A 15,339-nucleotide genomic window follows, 5' to 3' on the forward strand; every position below is an offset into this window, starting at 1 on the left:
CTTCAAACTTAAAACTGGTATTATATTATTCATTATATTATATTACATATTACATGGTGTTTTTGTAATAGCCAAGGGTTATAATGCATGAAGAGGTGTGTGTGTGGAAGTCTTTCCTTTAAGGGCAAAATCAATTATTTTATTTACCTCCAGAGGCAATGTTAATCAATAATTAAAGCCCCAGCCATGCCCTATTGTTTCCTTTAAGGTATCAGTGAAACTAATTGTGTTTGCCTCACTAATCCCTTTCTGCTCGGCAATGAACATTTTACATAGAGACACCACTTATTTATTCTCCTGGTGGCTCCTTCCTGACCAGTCAGACATTGCCAGTTGTTCTGCGCATGTTGACAAGGTCCCGATGCATTGAGATATATGGCTGTACATGTCTGTGAGGCTCATATAATTATAATAATTATTTTCCAATTGGAAAAGATATGGAAAGATATGCGTGATGTCACTTCTAACCTGCGGAGAACTTGGAGACATTTAAAACAGAAGAGGCTAAGAACTTGATTTTCTCCTAACCATTTTGGGTGGTCTCGTCAGACCCCCTGAAAACGAGTGCTTTGGACCGGTGGAATTGAGTACTTTGCATCGCTGAGCAGAAGATGTGTTTGGGGGACTCCATCTCGCACAAGGCAAAGGGGATGTGGGCAGGAAACCATCCCGTATGGATAGAGAGGATTCTGATGATGCAAAAAAAATTTTTATTACAAGGAAACTCTCAGCCACCATATGCGTCATATACCTATATACCGTGTGAGGTCTCAGCAGCCACAAACTGAAAATAGAAACATTAGCAGGGACAATGAGTTGAAATGGATAACGTCATCCAGAAGTAACACATTCTGAAATGACATTACCTTATTAATAAAGCACTTCCCAGCATCTGAGGACACGCTGCTTTTTGATACAACAATCATTTTTATGATGTGTTACCTTCAATCATTCCATGCGATTTCTGTTTTAATGCCTGTGGAGCCTGTATGCTGTGCCCATGAAACACATAAAACTCTTATTTGGCAATAATATTAAAAACAATATAAAATGAAAATATATATAACACTGTGATTTTTTGTATTGTACCTACAAGTAGCTGGTAGGTAAATTACAGTTTGTTCTTGTTATAAGAGGTTGACCATTTTCTACATCTCGGGACACATTTTTCTCCCATCTTCTCAAACTATGATATCCATGGAATTCCAAGGATTCAACACCACTATAAGAACGGGAGCTGTGCGATAAAAGCAGTCCTAAGTTATCTTCTTTCCATGTTTCTAGTTTTTAGACTGGTGCAGGACTATCTTCCTTTGATCTATTTTTGAGGGTGATGTTGTGTCCGAGTATGGATTAGCTACTGTACCTAATGTGGCACCATAAGATGATGAAGAAGATTGGCTCTATGGCATCAACAAACAGCCAACAAAATGTATTGAAATGGTGTGATATCTGATTCTTAGTTAAATGCCAATGATATATTCTGACACAGATCAATAGAGTAAAAACACTCCATGATATAAGGTAAATTGATGGTTTTCAAATGTTCCTGCATAATGAGAGTGATGAAAGAGTTTATTATGTTGGATGAGGGAGCTGAGAATTGCAAATGTCACTTAAAAGGAATAATTAATTGAATACAACCGTTAAATATACAATAATGTCAAAAAATATTACTAATATAACTGGTGAATTTAAATTCAGAATTGATTAAAGCCATTTCAAAGGGTGAGGATCTGGTAGAAAACTGAGACATATAGATCTCTCCATGATTGTTGGACTCCATAACTAATCCCAGTATTCCAGATACATCCTGGAGACGAGTAATCAGACACATCTACGTGCAATGTTTTTGGAATTCAAGTTTATATTATTGTGCTGTGGCCATACCGAGTCGATGATGCAGCGTGAGCTAGCACGAGAAATAGGTTGATTGGTGATTCATTAACAAAACCTATACATAAAGCTGCATGTTCCGTTGGTATTGTTACACAATTTGTGTAACAGAAAAATATTTTCTAGAATTGACTTGAGGTATTTGGCTTAAAAGTAAGGGATTATTTCACCACAGGGAAGTTAAATGTTACAAAGGGGGGTAAACATATCATTTTGAATCAATTATCTTACATGTGAGAACCAAATAACAACGACCAGCAACCCAACAAAATTGGAGAGATAAAGTGGAGAAGGATTATCAGGTTAATCCGGAAAACAGCTAAAATAGTTTCTCCTATGATATAGGTAAAATGTAGATGAAATAAATAGTGTATCTATGAACACAATACTAGGTTTATTAAAATATAAGATAGTCAAAAGTGAGTTAAAAGAACTAGCCCCACCCCATGCATGATTACCCTAGTCCCACCCCTTCATAAAGTCCCTCCCATGAAGAGCCTACGCTGGTTCCCATCATCATGTACAATGTGTTGTAATTGTTAGCAGGCATATTATATTTTTTCTTCAGATCAGAAAGTAGTGGGCATAACTCCCAATATTAGACAGGGTGCTTAGATGGTAAGCTTTATGGGGCAGGGACCTCCTTTCCTAATCTATTAATGCCTGCTGTTCATTGGTAATAATGTCCCTATGAATACCCTACTCCCTTTTATAATACTGTTAACTATAAACTAAAACTCTACATACATGTACATAGACCAGTGAATTATGGTTGCCGCTGGCCATTTCACTCGAGATATTTTTGACTTTAGGTGTTAATAGCAGCCAGTAGTAGGTTAATGTATTTTTGTAAGTATGATATCAGTGAAAGTCATGTGATCCCCGTTTGCTGTAGAAGAAGGATTATACTCATTCTACCTGTCAAATTCCCTGCAGGAGCCGTGCTAATCTAACACATTTTGGTCTTCTTGTCAAATAGTTCTAACGAAACAGCTTGATGTTGCTGATATTTTAGCATTATCTGTTCACTACCCATTTACTAATTATATTCTCCCTTTTCTTTGTTTATTATTCATTAAATATATAGGTTTGATTCTGGTTGACATAGATCTTTTTTTGGGGGGAGTTATGCATCAAAAGTGATTCTGGTACAAAGGTTAAAAAATGATCTTTTCACCATAGCAACTAATTGAATGGTGCAGTCAACGGGGATATTCCAATAGTCTGCATGGTGAAACTGTAAAGACGCTTTTCAAACCCTGTACTGAAATCACATTTACTGCAAAATTCTCTGCATTGTGTGTTCTAGTGTATTACTCCTGCTATGACACATTAGCCTTCAAAAGTTAATGTTGTGGCCCAAAAACCTGGCATATTAGTAGCAATAGGGACTCAGGGACTAAAGTTCTCTTTGTTGGGTTTGTGACAGGTTGGGTACATATGGCATTACCATACATCACAATATTCAAAAAACTTTCAAAAGGTGATATATTTCTTTTATTGTACACCCATGGGGGTTGTGCTTTACCTGGAAACCCCGGGGAGTTCTCAGGTATGTAAACAGGGGCAATTTCCCATAGCAGCAAATTCAGTTAAATCGTACGTGCAGAATGCATGTGTTTCATCAAATTATCCTTTTTTTCTCATATACATTTTAATCTGGATCACACCAGGAGCTTGACCTAGTTGAACGTCATCATGGATAGAACATGGGTAACATAAAACACACCTTGTTGCACCTGGGAGGCAGAATCATACACAATGAGGAGTTACAGCACGGAGTGACCTAGAAAGCAGCGCTTCTCCCGCTAGAGAGAGAAAGAAGAGCATTCCGATATTATCCATACAAAGGATGGGGCAACATTGCAGATCACAAAGAAAAAACGAACAAAAATACACGAAGGGACAAAAAAAAAAATTAAAGAAAGTAGTCAGGGAAAGTAAAGGGTAATTTTGTTACTGCAGCATTTTGCTGGTCTATCCAGAATATTACTGAAGACACAACTGCAATTGCCTGGCATGTCTTCTTTATTAGACTCCATGCCAACTGTGACACAAATTCTTTAATTACTGAGGCATTCCATGCGGAGGCTACTATAATAATAGCTTAATGGACTTATGAAGCTCTAATTTAATGTGAATAAAAGTGCAGTGGAAACCTTTCATGGCTATATTCCCCTGTAAGCTATTCACATAAACCAGAACTACCTAATTCAACTCGAATTTTGTTGCAAATATCAAATGCAACGCGGTTAGCTTCCATGCGATCCTCCCTATAAAAAAAGTCTTAGACCGTCTTAGAGAAACTATGTTTGCCAATGTGCTTTGTGGCAGAGAATCTCACAGTTTTACTGATTTGCATGTGAAGCCTTAGAAATGGATTAATTATCCCAGAGGAAATTCACACCAGCCGTAAGGATCGCGAACACGGATTGTACTCACTAGGGCAGCCAGAACAGCTTACCTTGGCAATTTCCCGCAGTATAAAATATGTGATTCACCTAGATGGTATTGTTCCTAAGGGAAATATTTCAAAATCTGTCATTCCCTTAAATGCATCAAGAGAGCAATTATTTTATCTCCCTTTCCACAGATTTTCTTTTTTAGTATTGGTTTAATATTTATATGGAACACCAATAGAACATTATGCGACAAATCCTCACGGAACGAATTTCTACCCCTAAAATATCATTTTCAAGCCAAGGTTGTATCGAGACAATCTTGAACCCAAATCCCTCCACTTGTAATTACCATCCTTAGCAACAAAGTACGATTTAACTAGCCAAAACTTCAGAGCTAAGAGAATGTTTCTGACATAAAGCGTGACCGTCCTACATCACAGCGATAGGCCGTATTCTCCCAAAATAACTGGATTAAATAAACATTGTAGGTATAGGTCAAATTCATTGTGGCTATATACAAAAATTCAGGAATTTGTCAACAAATCCCTAGACACAAGGATGGCCACTGCAAAAAAAAACAACAACCTTATTGGATTCATGCATATGATACATGCAGAATTTAAAGATGTGTTTAATATGTTGGGGAATACTCACTAAGGGTTGAATTGGCAAAATGATATTTCTCAGAAGATGTATTTTTTGTAAAGCCATTTCATTGTATTCTCTGGAGGCCACTCTTAGCCATCTTTGTTCAGTGTGGGTTCCTGGCAACCTTGGAGCCTAAAAAGGTAATTACAAAATGCATTTAATCCCTCAAAAATTACTAAACTCAAGGGAAATGTACCCGCAGCCGAATGTGGACTGACCTTGTAGTAACGCTCTCCTGTATGGACAGGGTATGTATTTCAGCTTGTGAGGGGCTCCAGTTAACCTTCAGCTTACATGCTCATGGACCCCCACCATTCTCCAAAGTCCTTGAAGAGACACATACATCCAGAAAATGGTGGAAACAAACAATGGCAAGGGACCCTATAATTTTAGCAAACATAGTTCCCCACAATATACCTGTACACTGCTGACTACAAGCTGGTCATAACCTCCCTCTGTTTTAGAGGTCCAAATCAGGACTACACGGGCCAGTACCCAAACATCGAGTCCGAAAAGCTGGAAACCTGTGAGGCATGTAAGCTATGTAACGAAGAACACCAACAAATGTTATTAGTATTGCATTATCAATGAGGCTGACTTTGCAAGTCTTATCCTCTTTAAGTCCTGGTCAATAATGTTTATGTAGAGATACTTTACAGTGGTTTTATAACTCTAATCTCTTGAAACTGTTAGGAATGCCTTTTTTATTGATCTTTCAAGTGTGAAAATGGACGGGGAAACCAAAAAGGGTACATACGTGCACAGATTCCAGACCATTAAAACACACAAAACAATGAACCTATACTTTAGGGATATAAAATATTCATGACACAACCAATTTTATAAACAAAAAACCCCAAAGCATATTTTGCATGATAAACTGGATGTATGCGGAACAGTCCATTCTTGTTACAAAGTAACTAACTTCATAATGCACTAGAGTCTGCATATTTAATTTCAGTGTAGTGCCATCGATCCATACAAACACGGTACTTAAGAGTTAAGACTATTAGATAAGGAGACAAGCGAGAGAAGAAGGATGTATATAAAGAAGGCAAGCTGGGATATGACATCATGTCCCGACAATTAGCAGTAAGGACGGTGGCCGTGAAAGGGGTTTTTATATGTGACACTACAAACATTTGAGAATGATAGACTCTTCAGAGAGTCCCTATTATGTTTGGGGCAAATGTGTCTAATTTATGGTAAATGCGTTAGTTGTTTACATATATATATATATATATAATATACACACATATATAGATATATATTATAGTACATATAAGCATTTTGGAATACGACATTCTTCAGTTCTTGTCCATTTCTAGTTTCTTGTCCTGGGGACAGTGTTTGTCTGTCAGAGATGATGGTGTTAAATGGCCCCGTGAACGCGGTTGTTCTCTTCGAATTTCAGTGTTCTGTAATCAGTGTAGTTTTGCTCTCTAAAAGGTCTCTGTAGACAAACACACCAATATTAGGTCACCACATTGAAAATAATTAGATATTCCCACTGGCATTACGAGCCTATTCCTAAGGTACCACGAGCAGCTCTTTCAAACAAACACATCGATCAAGAGTGTACTTGTTTATTTGTTCCTGTGTATATTACATGTTGTTAATTACACATGTAGTATGTAATTTGATGACACTCAGAATGCATATAAAGGGACATTATTCATCAAAATCTAATTATACTGTGATTAAAATGGACCCTAATTCACATTAACATAATAAGAAGGTTGCTGTAACTGTGGTGTGAATGAAGGCAACTTTAAATTTCGTATATAGGCATTAATGCCATGGTGATTGTCTAATGTCGTTCAGAGCCCTATATGCTCACATGATATAATTATGATATATGTATTTCAATCAATTATTTCACTCTTGCTTTGTTGAATATTTTGGTCTTATATGATGATCCGGACCTTGCAATATTCACACTCTAGGTTTAAGGGTTCTTACCCCTTCTTGACTAATGAAAATAGACTTGGGTCATATGAGCTAGCAAGTGTTTTATGTACACATTTTGCAGCAGTTGTTGCATTGTCCTTAAATTAGTGTTCCATACAAAGACGTTGTACTACTGGACTGAAAAGGTTAAATCGCTCCACTCGTGACCTCGGCCAGTCATTCATTTTTTAGTCTGTTGGCTCCATGGAGATAGCTTACCCTTAGACGACGCTGCGTCCCAATATGCCAACCTGGCCATGGTCCACCACTCGCAAAGAGAAGGTATATTAGGTAACATTGTTTGCTGCTGGCCTTCGTTCTTATTTATGTTGGGTTTTATTTTTACATGTTTGTCTTCTATATCTATTATGTTATTTTTAGAACAAGGCTAACTCAGTAAAGTCATCATGTTCATTGTTCCATGGCTCAGTAGATTCCAACTCATCTGTGTCAATATTATAATACAGTATGAAGTGTTGTCTCCTAGTAAAAAATATACTCTAGCTCGAATGCTCATGTTTCCTGTCCTCGCTACACATTTCTTCCTATCTGCATTATTAATTTTCTTTTTTTATTTATACCGTATTATTTTCTCCCGGATATATTTTTGTTTTATATTCTTGCACGGTCCCTGCGTCTGCTTGTCTCAGCTCACATGGGTATAAGCTTCAAATTTCATTATGAACGAATGTATCAAAAACACTTAAAAAAAAATATAAACTAAAAATCCCAAACATTTGTATTATTAAGTTACAGATCACAGATAACACTTTAAATATGTACCTAAATACATACAAGCCAACCTGGCATTGTTTTTTGTCTCATAATAATATATAAACACAAAAGATTTATTACAATTTGTACTGTTGTATGCTGTATTCTTATTAATTTCTCTGAAAAAAGGAACTGTCTGGAAATTACACTGTCTAGGTCTATTCTTTCTTGATTTTTTTTAAGGCGAACAAGAATGTCTGAATTGTACAGTATAGAAACCACACAATTATATTATGTGGTCTGAGTGTCAGTCTTGTGTAAGAACCACACTGACAATGCAGCTCGATTGTGTGGCCTCAGTTCATAGCCCAGAATGTTTACAGTTCCCAGTTATATCTATATCTTATGCTTGGAAATGTATGATAACACCGTGTTTAAATACTTTCTGTCACACTATTGCACCCGCTATGAAGCAGTTCAAAACAACGAATATATATAACAAACGATCAGGCTTGTAGCAGCTGTACTCATGAGTGTAACTTTGGTTAGTATGTTACAAAGATTTTAAAGAACATTAACGTGAACGCCATACCCAGCACCTTTTATTTGTAGAACAACAGCAGATTAAATAGTTTATTGGCAATAATTTTAACAATAACATTAAAATTAACAACATACAAAATGAATGAACAAACATAAGCGAGACCTCCTGTGAGTTTATAATTTGATGGGGAGTGAGAGGCACTGTGTGGACTGCATATGTGTGCACAATCATAATGTCATTTTTATTAGACTTGGGCACCAGGGGGCTCTTCGTGTTCGTCTTCGTGCTCGTCTTCGGGGGAAAAAAAATCTTCGTATTCCGCGAATATTCGCCCGTTCCTGTCTTCTCTTCGGGCGAATATTCGCGGACATTCTTCGTGCTCGTTTAATCTTCGTTTTCCTCCTGGTTGCCTAGCAGGGGTTAATACGGGGTTAATAACACATCACAGCAGCAGCAGCTGCCGTGAAGGTACGTGTGTGCAGCTCTATTGGTCGTTTCGGCAGGGGGCTGGTCTGGCATCAACGAGTGAATTGCAGAACTGCAGAATGCACTTCATTCGTTGATGGCAGGCGAGCCCCCTGCCGAAACGACCAATAGAGTTGCACACACATACCGAGGTGTACTGTCCATAGATGTTTAATAAAAGAATAGGGAATATTTTACATTTTTAAATTGATTTTGGACCACTTTACATGCCTAACATTTGCTACCTATTTACAATGGCATACTTTGCAACAACCCAACTTACTTATTGGACAGGACTGGAAAATAGCAGGACTGTCCACCAAAATCTTGGGTGTGTTGGCAGGTATGCTGATGGAAAAATGTTGGACAAGAACTAAAAAATAGCTTAGGGTTAATGTACGGTTATGTTTAAGATTAGTAGCAGTGCACTGGTTTGGTTAAAGATGGATTATGTCTAAATAATAATAATTTAATTTTAATGTTTTTTTTTTAAAAAAAATAGGGGTTTATTTAAATGTATTTTAAAGTTAGATTTATTATTTAGTACTTGATTATATTTATTAAATGTTTATAGTAGCGTTACCTACCGAGCTATAACTACCTATGTGTATTTGCATTTTGCATACCTAGTTTAGCTAAATTAGATGGGACAGGACTGGAAAAAAGCAGGACTGTCCCTGAAAAAGTTGGGTCTGTTGGCAGGTATGTGGATGGAAAAATGTTATAGGGTGAAGTGTGAGTTATAGTGTTAATGTAATGCTATTAGTGAGTGAAGGCCAGGGCAAATAACAAGGAAAAGGTCCTTGTGTTTTGTGCATTGTAAGTGTGTGTGTATGTGTGTTATGTGTGATGTCACTGTGTGTTATATGTGTTATATGTGTTATTGTGTGTGTTATGTTTGGTTGGTTGTGTATCAGAAGGAAAATAATGAAATGGAAAAGGAAATGGGAAAGGCAAATGAGTGGGCAATTGGCGACCCGCTCACCTGTTTCACCCCAGGGCAAAGCACCCAAACACTGTCAGTCTTAGACGTTTGGCAGCAGACTTCCAGAGCTCAGACACAAGGCCCTAGCGTAAGCTGGCCACTCCGGCGGAGGTAGCAGGCGTTGCCACACCGCAGACAGAGGCAGCCAGGGGGGAGAAACTGCCCTTACAATTAGGGACATTTGAGGCATGACACTAGCCAGGAAGCGAACTGGCAGAGAAGAGATGCTGGCACCACCACCAGCAGCAGCATTGAAAAGGCGAATGAGTGGGCAATTGGCGACCCACTCACCTGTTTCACCCCAGGGCAAAGCACCCAAACACTGTCAGTCTTAGACGTTTGGCAGCAGACTTCCAGAGCTCAGACACAAGGCCCTAGCGTAAGCTGGCCACTCCGGCGGAGGTAGCAGGCGTTGCCACACCGCAAACAGAGGCAGCCAGGGGGGAGAAACTGCCCTTACCATTAGGGACATTTTGGGCATGACTCTAGCCAGGAAGCGAACTGGCAGAGAAGAGATGCTGGCACCACCACCAGCAGCAGCATTGAAAAGGCGAATGAGTGGGCAATTGGCGACCCACTCACCTGTTTCACCCCAGGGCAAAGCACCCAAACACTGTCAGTCTTAGACGTTTGGCAGCAGACTTCCAGAGCTCAGACACAAGGCCCTAGCGTAAGCTGGCCACTCCGGCGGAGGTAGCAGGCGTTGCCACACCGCAGACAGAGGCAGCCAGGGGGGAGAAACTGCCCTTACAATTAGGGACATTTGAGGCATGACACTAGCCAGGAAGCGAACTGGCAGAGAAGAGATGCTGGCACCACCACCAGCAGCAGCATTGAAAAGGCGAATGAGTGGGCAATTGGCGACCCACTCACCTGTTTCACCCCAGGGCAAAGCACCCAAACACTGTCAGTCTTAGACGTTTGGCAGCAGACTTCCAGAGCTCAGACACAAGGCCCTAGCGTAAGCTGGCCACTCCGGCGGAGGTAGCAGGCGTTGCCACACCGCAAACAGAGGCAGCCAGGGGGGAGAAACTGCCCTTACCATTAGGGACATTTTGGGCATGACTCTAGCCAGGAAGCGAACTGGCAGAGAAGAGATGCTGGCACCACCACCAGCAGCAGCATTGAAAAGGCGAATGAGTGGGCAATTGGCGACCCACTCACCTGTTTCACCCCAGGGCAAAGCACCCAAACACTGTCAGTCTTAGACGTTTGGCAGCAGACTTCCAGAGCTCAGACACAAGGCCCTAGCGTAAGCTGGCCACTCCGGCGGAGGTAGCAGGCGTTGCCACACCGCAGACAGAGGCAGCCAGGGGGGAGAAACTGCCCTTACAATTAGGGACATTTTGGGCATGACTCTAGCCAGGAAGCGAACTGGCAGAGAAGAGATGCTGGCACCACCACCACCACCACCACCACCAGCAGCATTGAAAAATTGGAAAGGCGAATGAGAGGGCAATTGGCGACCCGCTCACCTGTTTCACCCCAGGGCAAAGCACCCAAACACTGTCAGTCTTAGACGTTTGGCAGCAGACTTCCAGAGCTCAGACACAAGGCCCTAGCGTAAGCTGGCCACTCCGGCGGAGGTAGCAGGCGTTGCCACACCGCAGACAGAGGCAGCCAGGGGGGAGAAACTGCCCTTACAATTAGGGACATTTGAGGCATGACACTAGCCAGGAAGCGAACTGGCAGAGAAGAGATGCTGGCACCACCACCAGCAGCAGCATTGAAAAGGCGAATGAGTGGGCAATTGGCGACCCACTCACCTGTTTCACCCCAGGGCAAAGCACCCAAACACTGTCAGTCTTAGACGTTTGGCAGCAGACTTCCAGAGCTCAGACACAAGGCCCTAGCGTAAGCTGGCCACTCCGGCGGAGGTAGCAGGCGTTGCCACACCGCAAACAGAGGCAGCCAGGGGGGAGAAACTGCCCTTACCATTAGGGACATTTTGGGCATGACTCTAGCCAGGAAGCGAACTGGCAGAGAAGAGATGCTGGCACCACCACCAGCAGCAGCATTGAAAAGGCGAATGAGTGGGCAATTGGCGACCCACTCACCTGTTTCACCCCAGGGCAAAGCACCCAAACACTGTCAGTCTTAGACGTTTGGCAGCAGACTTCCAGAGCTCAGACACAAGGCCCTAGCGTAAGCTGGCCACTCCGGCGGAGGTAGCAGGCGTTGCCACACCGCAGACAGAGGCAGCCAGGGGGGAGAAACTGCCCTTACAATTAGGGACATTTTGGGCATGACTCTAGCCAGGAAGCGAACTGGCAGAGAAGAGATGCTGGCACCACCACCACCACCACCACCACCACCAGCAGCATTGAAAAATTGGAAAGGCGAATGAGAGGGCAATTGGCGACCCGCTCACCTGTTTCACCCCAGGGCAAAGCACCCAAACACTGTCAGTCTTAGACGTTTGGCAGCAGACTTCCAGAGCTCAGACACAAGGCCCTAGCGTAAGCTGGCCACTCCGGCGGAGGTAGCAGGCGTTGCCACACCGCAGACAGAGGCAGCCAGGGAGGAGAAACTGTCCTTACAATTAGGGACATTTTGGGCATGACTCTAGCCAGGAAGCGAACTGGCAGAGAAGAGATGCTGGCACCACCACCACCACCACCACCACCACCACCAGCAGCATTGAAAAATTGGAAAGGCGAATGAGAGGGCAATTGGCGACCCGCTCACCTGTTTCACCCCAGGGCAAAGCACCCAAACACTGTCAGTCTTAGACGTTTGGCAGCAGACTTCCAGAGCTCAGACACAAGGCCCTAGCGTAAGCTGGCCACTCCGGCGGAGGTAGCAGGCGTTGCCACACCGCAAACAGACGCAGCCAGAGGGGAGAAACTGCCCTTACCACTAGGGACATTTTGGGCATGACTCTAGCCAGGAAGCGAACTGGCAGAGAAGAGATGCTGGCACCACCACCAGCAGCAGCATTGAAAAATGGGAAAGGCGAATGAGTGGGCAATTGGCGACCCACTCACCTGTTTCACCCCAGGGCAAAGCACCCAAACACTGTCAGTCTTAAACGTTTGGCAGCAGACTTCCAGAGCTCAGACACAAGGCCCTAGCGTAAGCTGGCCACTCCGGCGGAGGTAGCAGGCGTTGCCACACCGCAGACAGAGGCAGCCAGGGGGGAGAAACTGCCCTTACCATTAGGGACATTTGATTCATGACACTAGCCAGGAAGCGAACTGGCATCGAAGAGACACTGGCACCACCACCAGCAGCAGCAGCAGCAGAATTGGGAAAGGCGAATGAGTGGGCAATTGGCGACCCACTCACCTGTTTCACCCCAGAGCAAAGCATCCAAACACTGTCAGTCCTTGGCGTTTGGGAGCGGACTTCCAGAGCTCAGACACAAGGCCCTAGCGTAAGCTGGCTACATTGGCGGAGGTAGCAGGCGTTGCCACACCGCAGCAAGTGCAACCAGGGGGGAGAAACTGCCCTTACCATAAGGGACATTTGAGGCATGACACTAGCCAGGAAGCGAACTGGCAGAGAAGAGACACTGGCACCACCACCAGCAGCAGCAGCAGCAGCATTGGAAAAGGCGAATGAGTGGGCAATTGACGACCCGCTCACCTGTTTCACCCCAGGGCAAAGCATCCAAAAACTGTCAGTCCTTGGCGTTTGGGAGCGGACTTCCAGAACTCAGACACAAGGCCCTAGCGTAAGCTGGCTACACCGGCGGAGGTAGCAGGCGTTGCCACACCGCAACAAGTGCAACCAGGGGGGAGAAACTACCCTTACCATCAGGGACATTCGAGGCATGACACTAGCCAGGAAGCGAACTGGCATTGAAGAGAGACACTGGCACCACCACCAGCAGCAGCAGAATTGGGAAAGGCGAATGAGTGGGCAATTGACGACCCGCTCACCTGTTTCACCCCAGGGCAAAGCATCCAAGCACTGTCAGTCCTTGGCGTTTGGGAGCAGACCTACAGAACTCAGACACAAGGCCCTAGCATAAGCTAGCTACACCGGCGGAGGTAGCAGGCGTTGCCACACCGCAGCAAGTGCAACCAGGGGGGAGAAACTACCCTTTCCATTAGGGACATCTGAGGCATGATTTCAGCCAGGAAGCGAACTGGCAAAAGATACTGGCACCACCACCAGCAGCAGCGTTGGAAACGGAAAAAGGTGAATGAGTGGGCAATTGACGACCCACTCACCTGTTTCACCCCAGGGCAAAGCATCCAAAGACTGTCAGTCCTAGGCGTTTGGGAGCGGACTTACAGAGCTCAGACACTAGGCCCTAGCGTAAATTGGCTACACCAGCGGAGGTAGCAGGCATTGCCACACCGCAGCAAGTGCAACCAGGGGGAGAAACTACCTTAAACATTAGAGAGAAAAAATTTAACTTTCCAAGCTAAGAGCTGGGTAACCCAATTTGGGCAGATTGAATTTAAGAAAGGCAATCTGCTCCATCAGATGAGGTGCCATGCGTGAGCGCTGTGGACTCAGTATGTTTCCAGTCATAGAAAACACGCGCTCACTTTGAACAGTGGTTGGCGGACATGATAGAAGCTGCTGCGCAACCCATGAGAGTGCAGGCCACACACTCTTCTTTTCATCCCAGTAGCTAAGAGGATCAACATTAGGAGCAGAAGGAACTTCACAGAGGTAAAGTTTGACCATTTCAGCAGCACTACTCTCCTTTCTGCTGCTAGCTCTGTCAGATGGTCCAACTATACTGCCAAGTGCCTCTTCCCAAAACGCAGCTGCTCCACTCAGCTGTGTTGTGCTGCTTGTGGCACTGCTGCTGATGCTGCTGCTAGGGGTAGCAGACCACATCATCTCTTCCTCCTCCTGCACCTCACCCTCCTCGGACAGCATTCCCATTTTACGCTGCCAGTCACGCACCTTGTTGACCAATTGCTCCCGGTAGCTACTGAGAACATTGAATTTCAAAGCTAGCTTTCCCTTAATTCTTGGATCACAAAGGCACGCTAGCATCATTTCGGGACTCTCTTCCATTCGCTTGCGAAGGTGTACTTTTAGCAGATCCTTCAGCTTCCTGACTATGGCTGCTACGTCAGGATGTAGAGTGCCACCTTGAACAGCCTCACGGTTTCCAAGGAACACATCCATCTTGCTGCCTAGATGGGAGAACACTGGGATTACCTGGGCCAGACTGGCAGTGTTTGAGCTTAAATTTTCTGTGGCATCCCTGAATGGTTTAAGGACTGCCACTAGCTGGGCGATCACTGTCCAATCCTCCCTATTCAATGGAGAGGTAATCCCAATATTGTGCTCTGAGGCAAGATTATGGATTGCCCTCTGCTGCTCCAAAATCCTCTCTAGCATGTCTAACGTGGAGTTCCACCGTGTACTGACATCCTGACGTAGGCAGTGTACGGGAAGACCTGACCTCTCTTGCTCTTCCCTCAAAAGTTGGCTAGCCTTAACACTATGGTGAAAGTGCCCAGCGATCTTTCTGCAGCGGGACAGAACTACTGCTGCCACATTAGTTCCTTCTGACATTGCTGCCTTCACTACAAGATGGATGATGTGGGCTGCACAGCGCACACCAACAATATGACCATCTCGCAGCGCTTTCACCATATTGGCACCTCCGTCAGTTACCACAAAACCAACTTCAACATTGGTGCCCGCCTCTGCTCCCACCCAAAGGCTAAACATTTTCCTAATCGCATGCAGAATATTTTGGGAAGTGTGCTTTTCATCCATCACTTCTGCATGGAGAAGGAATGATCGGTAGCCTGCTG

The sequence above is a fragment of the Sceloporus occidentalis genome, unplaced genomic scaffold (genome assembly GCF_023333645.1).
Source record: "Sceloporus occidentalis isolate IW3139 unplaced genomic scaffold, rSceOcc1.0.p SCAF_35, whole genome shotgun sequence".
NCBI classification, from domain to species: Eukaryota; Metazoa; Chordata; class Lepidosauria; order Squamata; family Phrynosomatidae; genus Sceloporus; species Sceloporus occidentalis.